This window comes from Bidens hawaiensis, unplaced genomic scaffold (assembly GCF_021521415.1).
Source record: "Bidens hawaiensis isolate Kalapana, Puna unplaced genomic scaffold, B.hawaiensis_p1.1 tig00020325_1, whole genome shotgun sequence".
NCBI lineage: Eukaryota > Viridiplantae > Streptophyta > Magnoliopsida > Asterales > Asteraceae > Bidens > Bidens hawaiensis.
Window position 1 is genome coordinate 8,481 of NW_027493089.1, and position 10,245 is coordinate 18,725.

Here is a 10,245-nt window from a genome sequence, read left to right on the forward strand (position 1 = left end):
CGATTGTCCGTAAGCACATGACACTAATTAAAGTGACATTATTTAATAAACTCATTTCATTCCACAACATCGAAAATGTTACATAACAATTATCCATAAAATAACCATAAACAAGATATCACAAAATATGGCAAATTGATATTGTTCATTTTTACTAATATTCTAAGGTCTTTTATGTCGTTTTCTTCACAATCATAAATCAACCAAGATGCAAACCTGCAACATTTCATAAAATAAAGTTTGTCAACACAAAGGTCGGTGAGCAATTCATAAGTTTAATCATATTAGTATATAATAAAGATAGCCACAAAACTTGCATACGAAACGATAAATAAAAGTGGTAATTTGGATAAATAGATATCGCTAAACACATTAGCGACACCTAGCTATAAGGGGATGCCAAATAGTCTAGGATTTTATAGTTATCGTTAATTGCATTACGTTAACGACACCTTGCTATAAGGGGATGCCAAATAGTCTAGTATTTTATAGTTCCACCAACCGAAAGCGATAAACACATAGGCATATAAGCATAGAACACCAAATCGAGCAATTATTTAGGTAAAGTATACAACTACGTTTGTGGTTTAAGATTCAAATATAAAGCATTTTGTTGAATAAGTATGAAATGTCACCCTCAAAATAAAAGATGGAAAATGGGGTATGAAGTACTCACCTTCAAGTAGTAAACTTGAAAGATAATAATTTGGAGATTTGTCGGAACGACGAGTTTAACGCGCAATGCCTAAAAAGAAAAGAAGTCTTGAATTTAGAAAGGTTGTCTTGAAGGTCTTTAAACAAAATAAATGTTGAGAAATGTAAATAATTATAGTTCAAGGTTTAAAATGTGACTATTTAAGAATTTATAATAATAACCCTTTAAAAATGTAAGTTTGCTCGAAACCGGGTTAAAGTATCTAACCTTAATATTTACTCAACCTATGTTAAGTAATAAGGTGGGTAAAATGCAAGAATGCAAATTTCTTTGGAATAAAGATACTAAAACGGGTTTTTTTTATCGAGTGTTCGGGTTGTCGGTTCGGGTCTTGATAATTGGTCAAACCCATAGTCAACTTTCCAAAATATTGAATGTTATGAGATAACTCAATAAAATTTAATAAGTCTTAACCAAGTATGTAGTTTCATTGTTTTAGAACTAACAACGCACGTTAAGCGAGTGTTGGGTTTTGTCGGCCCAAACTTTGTTATGAGATCAAGTTGGATCCAACATTTCCAAGTACTTAAGAAAATATTTAAAAATCAATTTGTAACTATTTTTAAAGAAATATACAAGTCTTGATGGCTAAAAAAAAACACACTTGTGTGTCTTAAGCGAGCAAGAATCGGTTTGGTTCGGTTTCCATCTTACAACAAGTTCATAGATGGTTTCCACATGTCCAAACACTAAAGAACTTGTATAATAATGTACAAATAAAAAAAACACCAAAAGTTAACAATAAAGTCTTTAAACAAAAGTTCGGTTTTCGGTTCGGATCGTGTTTCGGGTTAATACCGAGGTAAGATTCTACAAACCCATAACCATAGAATTTGTAAAAATGATTTTAGAAACTTAGATCTAACACTAAGTATGTTTAAACAAACAAAACTAGTAAAAAAGTTCGGTTTACAGTTTAGAGCTATTTACGGTTAAACCAAAGCATAGACTCTTAAAAACCCATAACCATGGAACTTGTAAACATGACCAACAAACTAAAATAAGCAAGATTAATATGTATGAACAAGTTATATAGATGTATATATATCAAGGACACGAAGTCCTCCATGAAGCCTTGACTTATGGGGTCCGAAACCTCACCGACCGGAATCGGAGAAGTAACTACCAAAGGTAAACAAGGGGTGTATATTATATATATGTTGCACAACCATAAACAAGTATTAATAAGGCTACATAAACTAATTAAAATGAAAGACCAAAATCCTTCAAGAACACTTAAGAAGATAACCTTGAATCTTTGATGTTTGAAAGAGTTTTTTTTTTTTGGAGTTGTAGCAAGGGAAAATGAAGAGGAAAGGTGGTGTATATATAGGGTAATGTTGGTGGTCAAATATGGGTGTGAGACACAAGAGTTTTCATGCAAAATGGATCAAGCCAAAAACACAAAACAAAAAAAAAATAAATAAATAAATAAAAATAGGATGTTTTCAAGACCCAACAAGTGTGAAACAATATTGTAACATAAATCCATCATTTTGATTATAACATAAGCTTCGGTTTACAAATCGGGTCGGTTTACATAATAAACAAATACAAAAACGAATACAAACAAGACCCGAATTTGACGATTGTCACAGTTTCGAGCTAAGTTTTACATCAATTGACTCGTATCCTTCTTCCAATTAAAAGCCCTAAAATATCAGTTTGAAATTCGGAAAAAACTTAACGCCGTTAGTTTTTTTTTAATGGTGGACTATTGAGAGCCAATTTTTTTAAACTTTGGGACAACTGGTATATGAATAAATTAAGTTGGAATTATTATCAGCCAATAACACTCCAATTTTCTAAAAAAAAACATTTGTATCCAATAACAATCAATTAAAATGAAAACATTTATGCATCATAATAGCCTTCATCAATACAATATAAATTAATTTTATGCAATTCTATCTTTTACCATGAAGCAATGCAAAACTTCAATCCAATTATGATAGAAACTTGATCAACATGTTAACAAATACACATGCTTGTTCAATGAGCTGTTCACTTTTCACTTTTGAAGACATTGGTTAGAAGCATTATGATTTTTTAGATGCTCAATGATTTTTACCATTAAACCGTTATTTGCACCCGATTTCGGTTTACCCCGCTCTTATCTCCTGCACATGTTTGGCGTGTCTATCGGTGACTAAAATTGTTTAGTGTACTTTATGTAGTAGTCTTTATTAATAAGAGTAACTCTAAAAGTTTAAACACAAGAAAGGAGAAAGCTTATGCAGTTGTCAGTTGCCAGTACATGTTCTCATGACTAATTTATAAAATCTTTTGTATAAATTTATTTTTCATTGTCCATGTAACTTATTTTACGAAGGAAATGGTTTACTTGCTAGGACATATCACACAATATTTTAAATTAATTATTTTTCATATTACAAATAACAAAAAAAACACTTATACTTGCATTCACAATTATTGCAAGTTGAATGGTCCATGATTTTTGGCTTCACTATGTAATAAAGTAACCAACCAATATGTGACATGTCATCATGCCAATTCTTCAACTTACAATCATAAATATGTGCAATGATAAACATGTGCAATGAAGGGTGTCGAAGCATGAAATAAATCTGACCTGATCCATGACGATGTTTCCACGGATTTTTGAGATGAACGAACCACGTCTTGATCTTCTTCTGCGGTTGCTTGAGACCTGCAATGGTTTTTCGGGGGTGTGGAGGTGACTGCTAAGAAATCTAAAAGATCTCTTGTTTACAGACACAAAAAAGTGGTGGTGGCTCTTATTGAGCATGACCCCTTAATAAGGAGGTGGAGACCTCCTTATATAGAGAGCCTCATGGCCACCATCATGGTACCCTAATGGGCCTAGCCCAGTTAGGGTTACCTCCACAAAACCCTCTCAGCCCAATAACATTGTATTAGTCCATGTAATAAAAATAAGCCAAACATAATAAATTTAGGGTCGTGAAACCGGGTTTAGTACCATACCCCTACAAGCCCCCCAAGTCCAGCGTTGCTCCTGGGCGCGCAAGCGTCTAGGTGGAGCGCTGGACTTTATGAGGTGTGTTAGGCCATGAGGCGGTTTTTTCCCTTTTCTTCGGCCTTGTCTTTATTGTCTTTGAGTTTTGGAAGGTTTTCCTCATGATGGTGACATGTTGCGGTCCTTATGATAATGATGGTGCCCTGGCATAAATAAGATATAGCACGCATCATAGTGGCGCGAGGCCTGATAAAAGATGGAGCGCGCATCTCGATAATAATGTAACATAACTTGCGCGCGAGGCAGCTTACGAGTTATGAGAATAATAAAGCCTGCGCGCGAGGCGACTTACGGATCTGAGAATAATAAAGCCTGCGCGCGAGGCGACTTACGGATCTATAAGAATAATAAAAACTGCGCGCGAGGCGACTTACGAGTTATAAGAATAATAAAGCTTTCGCGCGAGGCGACTTATGAGCTATAAGGATAATAAAGCTTGCGCGGGAGGCGACTTACGAGCTATAAGAATAATGAAGCTTGCGCGCGAGACGACTTACGAGCTATAAGAATAATAAAGCTTGCGCGTGAGGCGACTTACGAGCTATAAGAATAATGAAGCTTGCGCGAGTTGCGGCTTACGAGCTATAAGAATAATAAAGCTTGCGCGTGAGGCGACTTACGAGCTATAATAATAATGGAGCTTGCGCGAGTTGCGGCTTACGAGCTATAATAAAGGAGCTTGCTCGAGAGGCGACTTACGAGCTATGAGAATAATAAACCTTGCGCGTGAGGCGACTTACGAGCTATAATAATAATGGAGCTTGCGCGAGTTGCGGCTTACGAGCTATAATAATAATGAAGCTTGCGCGAGTTTCGGCTTACGAGCTATGAGAATAATAAAGCTTGCGCGTGGGGCGACTTACGAGCTATAATAATAATGGAGCTTGCGCGAGTTGCGGCTTACGAGCTATAATAATAATGAAGCTTGCGCGAGTTGCGGCTTACGAGCTATGAGAATAATAAAGCTTGCGCATGAGGCGACTTACGAGCTATAATAATAATGGAGCTTGCGCGAGTTGCGGCTTACGAGCTATAATAATAATGGAGCTTGCGCGAGTTGCGGCTTACGAGCTATAATAATAATGAAGCTTGCGCGAGTTGCGGCTTACGAGCTATGAGAATAATAAAGCTTGCGCGTGAGGCGACTTACGAGCTATAATAATAATGGAGCTTGCGCGAGTTGCGGCTTACGAGCTATAATAATAATGAAGCTTGCGCGAGTTGCGGCTTACGAGCTATGAGAATAATAAAGCATGCGCGTGAGGCGACTTACGAGCTATAATAATAATGGAGCTTGCGCGAGTTGCGGCTTACGAGCTATAATAATAATGAAGCTTGCGCGAGTTGCGGCTTACGAGCTATGAGAATAATAAAGCTTGCGCGTGAGGCGACTTACGAGCTATAATAATAATGGAGCTTGCGCGAGTTGCGGCTTACGAGCTATAATAATAATAAAGCTTGCGCGAGTTGCGGCTTACGAGCTATAATAATAATGAAGCTTGCGCGAGAGGCGACTTACGAGCTATAATAATAATGAAGCTTGCGCGTGAGGCGACTTACGAGCTATAATAATATTGAAGCTTGCGCGTGGGGCGACTTACGAGCTATAATAATAATAAAGCTTGCGCGTTGCGCGTAGACTGTGTGTCATGCGCAGATGTCGCATGCGCATGCGCGTAGACTTTATGTCCCGCGCCACGCGCAGATGTGGCATGCGCGTGCGCGTAGACTTTGTGTCATGCGCCAGGCGCAGATGTCGCATGCGCATGCGCGTAGACTTTATGTCCCGCGCCACGCGCAGATGTGGCATGCGCGTGCGCGTAGACTTTGTGTCATGCGCCATGCGCAGATGTTGCGTGCACTGATGTGAGAGCATGTGGCGCGAAGCCGTATGGGTTTATGAGGATTCCCAACCTTTAAGTTTTGGCGCTTGGCCTGATCGGTTTATGAGGATTCCCAACCTTTAAGTTTGGCGCGTAGCCATATGGGATATTATGAGGATTCCCAACCTTTAAGATTGGCGCGTAGCCATATGGGATATTATGATGATTCCCAACCTTTAAGTGTGGCGCGTAGCCATATGGGATATTATGAGGATTCCCAACCTTTAAGTTTTGGCGCTTGGCCTGATGGGTTTATGAGGATTCCCAACCTTTAAGTTTGGCGCGTAGCCATATGGGATATTATGAGGATTCCCAACCTTTAAGATTGGCGCGTAGCCATATGGGATATTATGAGGATTCCCAACCTTTAAGTGTGGCGCGTAGCCATATGGGATATTATGAGGATTCCCAACCTTTAAGCATGGCGTGTAGCCATATGGGATATTATGAGGATTCCCAACCTTTAAGTTTGGCGCGTAGCCATATGGGATATTATGAGGATTCCCAACCTTTAAGTTCGGCGCGTAGCCATATGTTATATTATGAGGATTCCCAACCTTTAAGTTCGGCGCGAGGCCTGATGCGCGCATGCACGGCGATGGAGTGGTGACTCGCGAGTGTGCGTGCATGGCGAAGGTCTCTTGCGCAAAACCCACATGGCGGTTTCCGCGGTGGTTTCCACGGGCGCTCACGCATGTCGGCGGAATGGTGACCCGCTGGCGAGCATGCGTGATGGCAGTATTCTGCGCAAAACCCACATGGTGGAGGTCTTTCGCGCGAAACCCACGTGGTGGTTCCCGCGACGGCACATGCACGGCTGCGGAGTGAGAATCCGCGGGCGCGCGTACATGGCGGCGGAAGTCTGGTAATTTTTGGATCTGCAATTTAAGAGTTAGATCTGCAATTTTAAACCTAAAATCCAGGTCTGTAATCTAGATCTAGATCTGTAAATCAGATCTAGATAGATCTGAAGCTCGGAGCAGATTTAGAACCATCACAGATCCGGAGACTTGATCATTCGAATCAGGCCGTTTCTTTTTGCACAGATCTGGAAGCCTCTTTTAGATCTATGGATCTTTTTGAGCTTTAATAGAACAAGCCTTGAAGCCTTTTTCTGTAAACTTCCAGATCTGGGTTTTTCCTGGGAGAGATCTGACAGCCGAGATGAAGATCGAAGGGTAGTTCGTTGCCGTCCCACGGATGGCGCCAATGTCAAAGCATGAAATGAATCTGACCTGATCCATGACGATGTTTCCACGGATTTTCGAGATGAACGAACCACGTCTTGATCTTCTTCTGCGGTTGCTTGAGACCTGCAATGGTTTTTCGGGGGTGTGGAGGTGACTGCTAAGAAATCTAAAAGATCTCTTGTTTACAGACACAAAAAAGTGGTGGTGGCTCTTATTGAGCATGACCCCTTAATAAGGAGGTGGAGACCTCCTTATATAGAGAGCCTCATGGCCACCATCATGGTACCCTAATGGGCCTAGCCCAGTTAGGGTTACCTCCACAAAACCCCCTCAGCCCAATAACATTGTATTAGTCCATGTAATAAAAATAAGCCATACATAATAAATTTAGGGTCGTGAAACCGGGTTTAGTACCATACCCCTACAAAGAGGTTATAAAATGGAGCGATTTTGATATGTGACAAAAATGAAATGTAGTCTGGGGGTGGTTTTGTAGCTCATAAATCGCCCTTCCTCTAATCATTGATCGCCATGTCATCATCATTACACAACCCAGCGACAAATTCCCGTCGCCCCTTTGTCGCCTAGGGGGCGGTTTTCTCGCTCTCGTTACCCCTTATCGCTCACATTTGTAGCCCCATTACACATGACCTAATGGATGTGATCTGATGGTAGTTTAAACTTTTCCCAAATATATTCATGGTCAATCCATGTGGATTTTGGTATCAAATAGAGTGAGAATATAAACAAGCATAATAAAGAGAATCCTAAAATGAGCAAACCAATTCAATAAACAATAGGGTCATACACGATGTGAGTAGACTTTTATTGCAATACCGCACATGATAAATGAATAAATGGTTTTTAAACACTTTGGAGTTGAATAAATACCTTTGAAATTTTTAAAACTTTTGACATTCTTATTAATGAATTATTGGCGTGTTTTTAGTGGATGAACTGACTTGAAGATAGCATAGCTCAGTTACGTCTTTCTTAAAGTTAGTCTTGGTGGGTTTTGAAGACTTTTTTCCAAAAAAAATCAAGTATTGAAAATTTTGTATATATAAAAGAAAAGGTTTTTTTAATCTTTGTTTTAACATATTGAATACTTTCAAAACAACTTAACTTATAACCGATAGAATCAAATCTGAACCAAAGAGCTTGTAACCTATTGCCGTATCAAAGGTGTACATGGTGGTGTTCTCCTTAAGTAATCGAGTCTCTCGTGGTGGACAAGTGTGTAGATTTAAAAGTAGGATTAGTGAATTTGTACATGAGTTAACGATTCTAGAAAAAACATAACTTAACTAGAAGAAGTTTTAAATGGGTGGCCATTGCTTAACTTGAAGTTCTCTTTTGTCAGTTTCGGCTTCACCTATAACTCTATAAGCTAATGAAATAATGGTAGAACACTCACTTTACTAGTGAGAGTTAGGGGGTTCAAACCTCTTTATCACCAATTTAATGGGAGATATAAGGGATGACCCTGGCTTGCCAGGGTTCGAGTCCTGATCTCACCCGGTTTTACCGGCTCCTCGCTGTCGTGCCGTTTGGCGGGCGTGGGGGTAAGGTTTTATCCGGGGAATCCCTCAATTGGTGGACCGTTAGGGGCTCCGTCCATCCGGACTCATGGCCAGCTTGGGCTACCTTTAGCCATTGGGAGCCACGTACATAGTACCTGACGTTACTTAGTTGGTCGTTCAAAAAAAAATAAAGGGCTTTCATAAATGGCAACCAGCTTACAATACTAAATGGACCATAAGATTTTGGTGTCTTCTTAAGCTTTGGGCCCTGTGCGGTTGATAAGCAAGAAAACAGGCCCTTTTTAAAAGCATTTTATGTTTATAATGATTATTTGTGTTCCATTTAAATATAAGTAGGTAGGTGTCCGCGTGATGCAGCGGGAAACGCGAACTTTGGTAGTCACATTACAAGTTTATGTGTGTTCATTGTTCGGTTTGAAACCGTTCAAACCGGCCGTTGGTTTGATTTCACAGTTAATTTTTTGTTACTTTAACTTTTGGTCAGCCGATTTCAATTTTCAACTGAGTGGTTTTGGTTTTCAACGACAAAAAAACGTTACTAACGGTTTGGCTCACACTTTAATTTAAAAACAATTAAAACCAGACCGCAAACACCCATGCATAAAATGTAGTTTTTTTTAACTTAAAAAACTATAGAAATATGAGACTCAAATTAAAGATAATAAAATGCCCGTTTTTATGATGCAATGTTTTATAAAAAAATATTAGCGTATAAAAAAGTTATGACCGCTCAATTTCGTTAGAGAAATTGGGTTAAAAGTGAAAATAAAAGGGCATATAGGCAAAAGATTAATGGCTATAGTTGTAAGTATTGTTTAAATTTACAAAAGATGATTAAAGTTAAGGGGGCAAAATTGTAACTATATTTAATGATTTGAAAGTGCACGTGATGCTTATCATTCAAAAGTTAATTTGCCTATCTCTCCCTCATTATATATAGTAAAGATAGGAGGGGTGGGGGTGGTCCGTTATACACCTTCCATCACGCGTGATGGCCTCACGAACACCGCCGCCGGTCCCCCCATCACGCGTGATGGGGGTCCGGCCGTGATGGCCATCACGTGGTGAATACCAAGATCAAATCCAACTCAAAATAAATTAACAACCATTTCAATCCAACTCAAAATCAAATCCAACCATTTCAATCCAACTCAAAATCAAATCCAACTCAAAACACTCTCAATCTTCTACTACAAAAACCTATTTCTTCACCACTTCAATTCAAAACAAAAAAATATGGATTTTCCGAGCAACTCGTTTCCGCTAGACACCGATAGCTCTTCGTCTTCGGACAATGACATTGTTGAATGGTTCCCGTTGTTATATAACGAACTTGAAGTCCCGAGCCGTCCAAAGAAAAAAATGGTGGATCGTGATTGTATACATGCCCACGAAGTGCTAATGAACGACTATTTTGTGGAGGAGCCGAAATACAATGACGAGACGTTCAGGGATCGGTTTCGTTTGCCGAAATCTTTATTTTTAAATATTGTAGCGGACATCGAAACAAGCGAAGAATGGTTTCAAGAATCTTACGACGCGAGAGGTAAACGAAGTTTTACGACGCTTCAAAAATGCAAAAATAAAAATAAAAAAATTCCATCACACCACACCACCACCCCCACCAAAATTCCATCACTAGTGATAGAAAGTGGTGGGGTGAGGTGGCACACTTATATTGATGGGAGCAAGTGATGGTTTTTTTAAACCACCCCCACCCCCCTAATTAAACATACATTAAAAAAACTACCTAGGGATACCAACAAAAAATTTTGTATTAGTATGAAACATAAATACAAAGAAAACCCCCAAAATAGCCCATCTACAAAATGAGATTCCAATTTTGTCTCATAAACTTAATATTTCCAAAAATGTCCCTCTCTAACTCATCTTT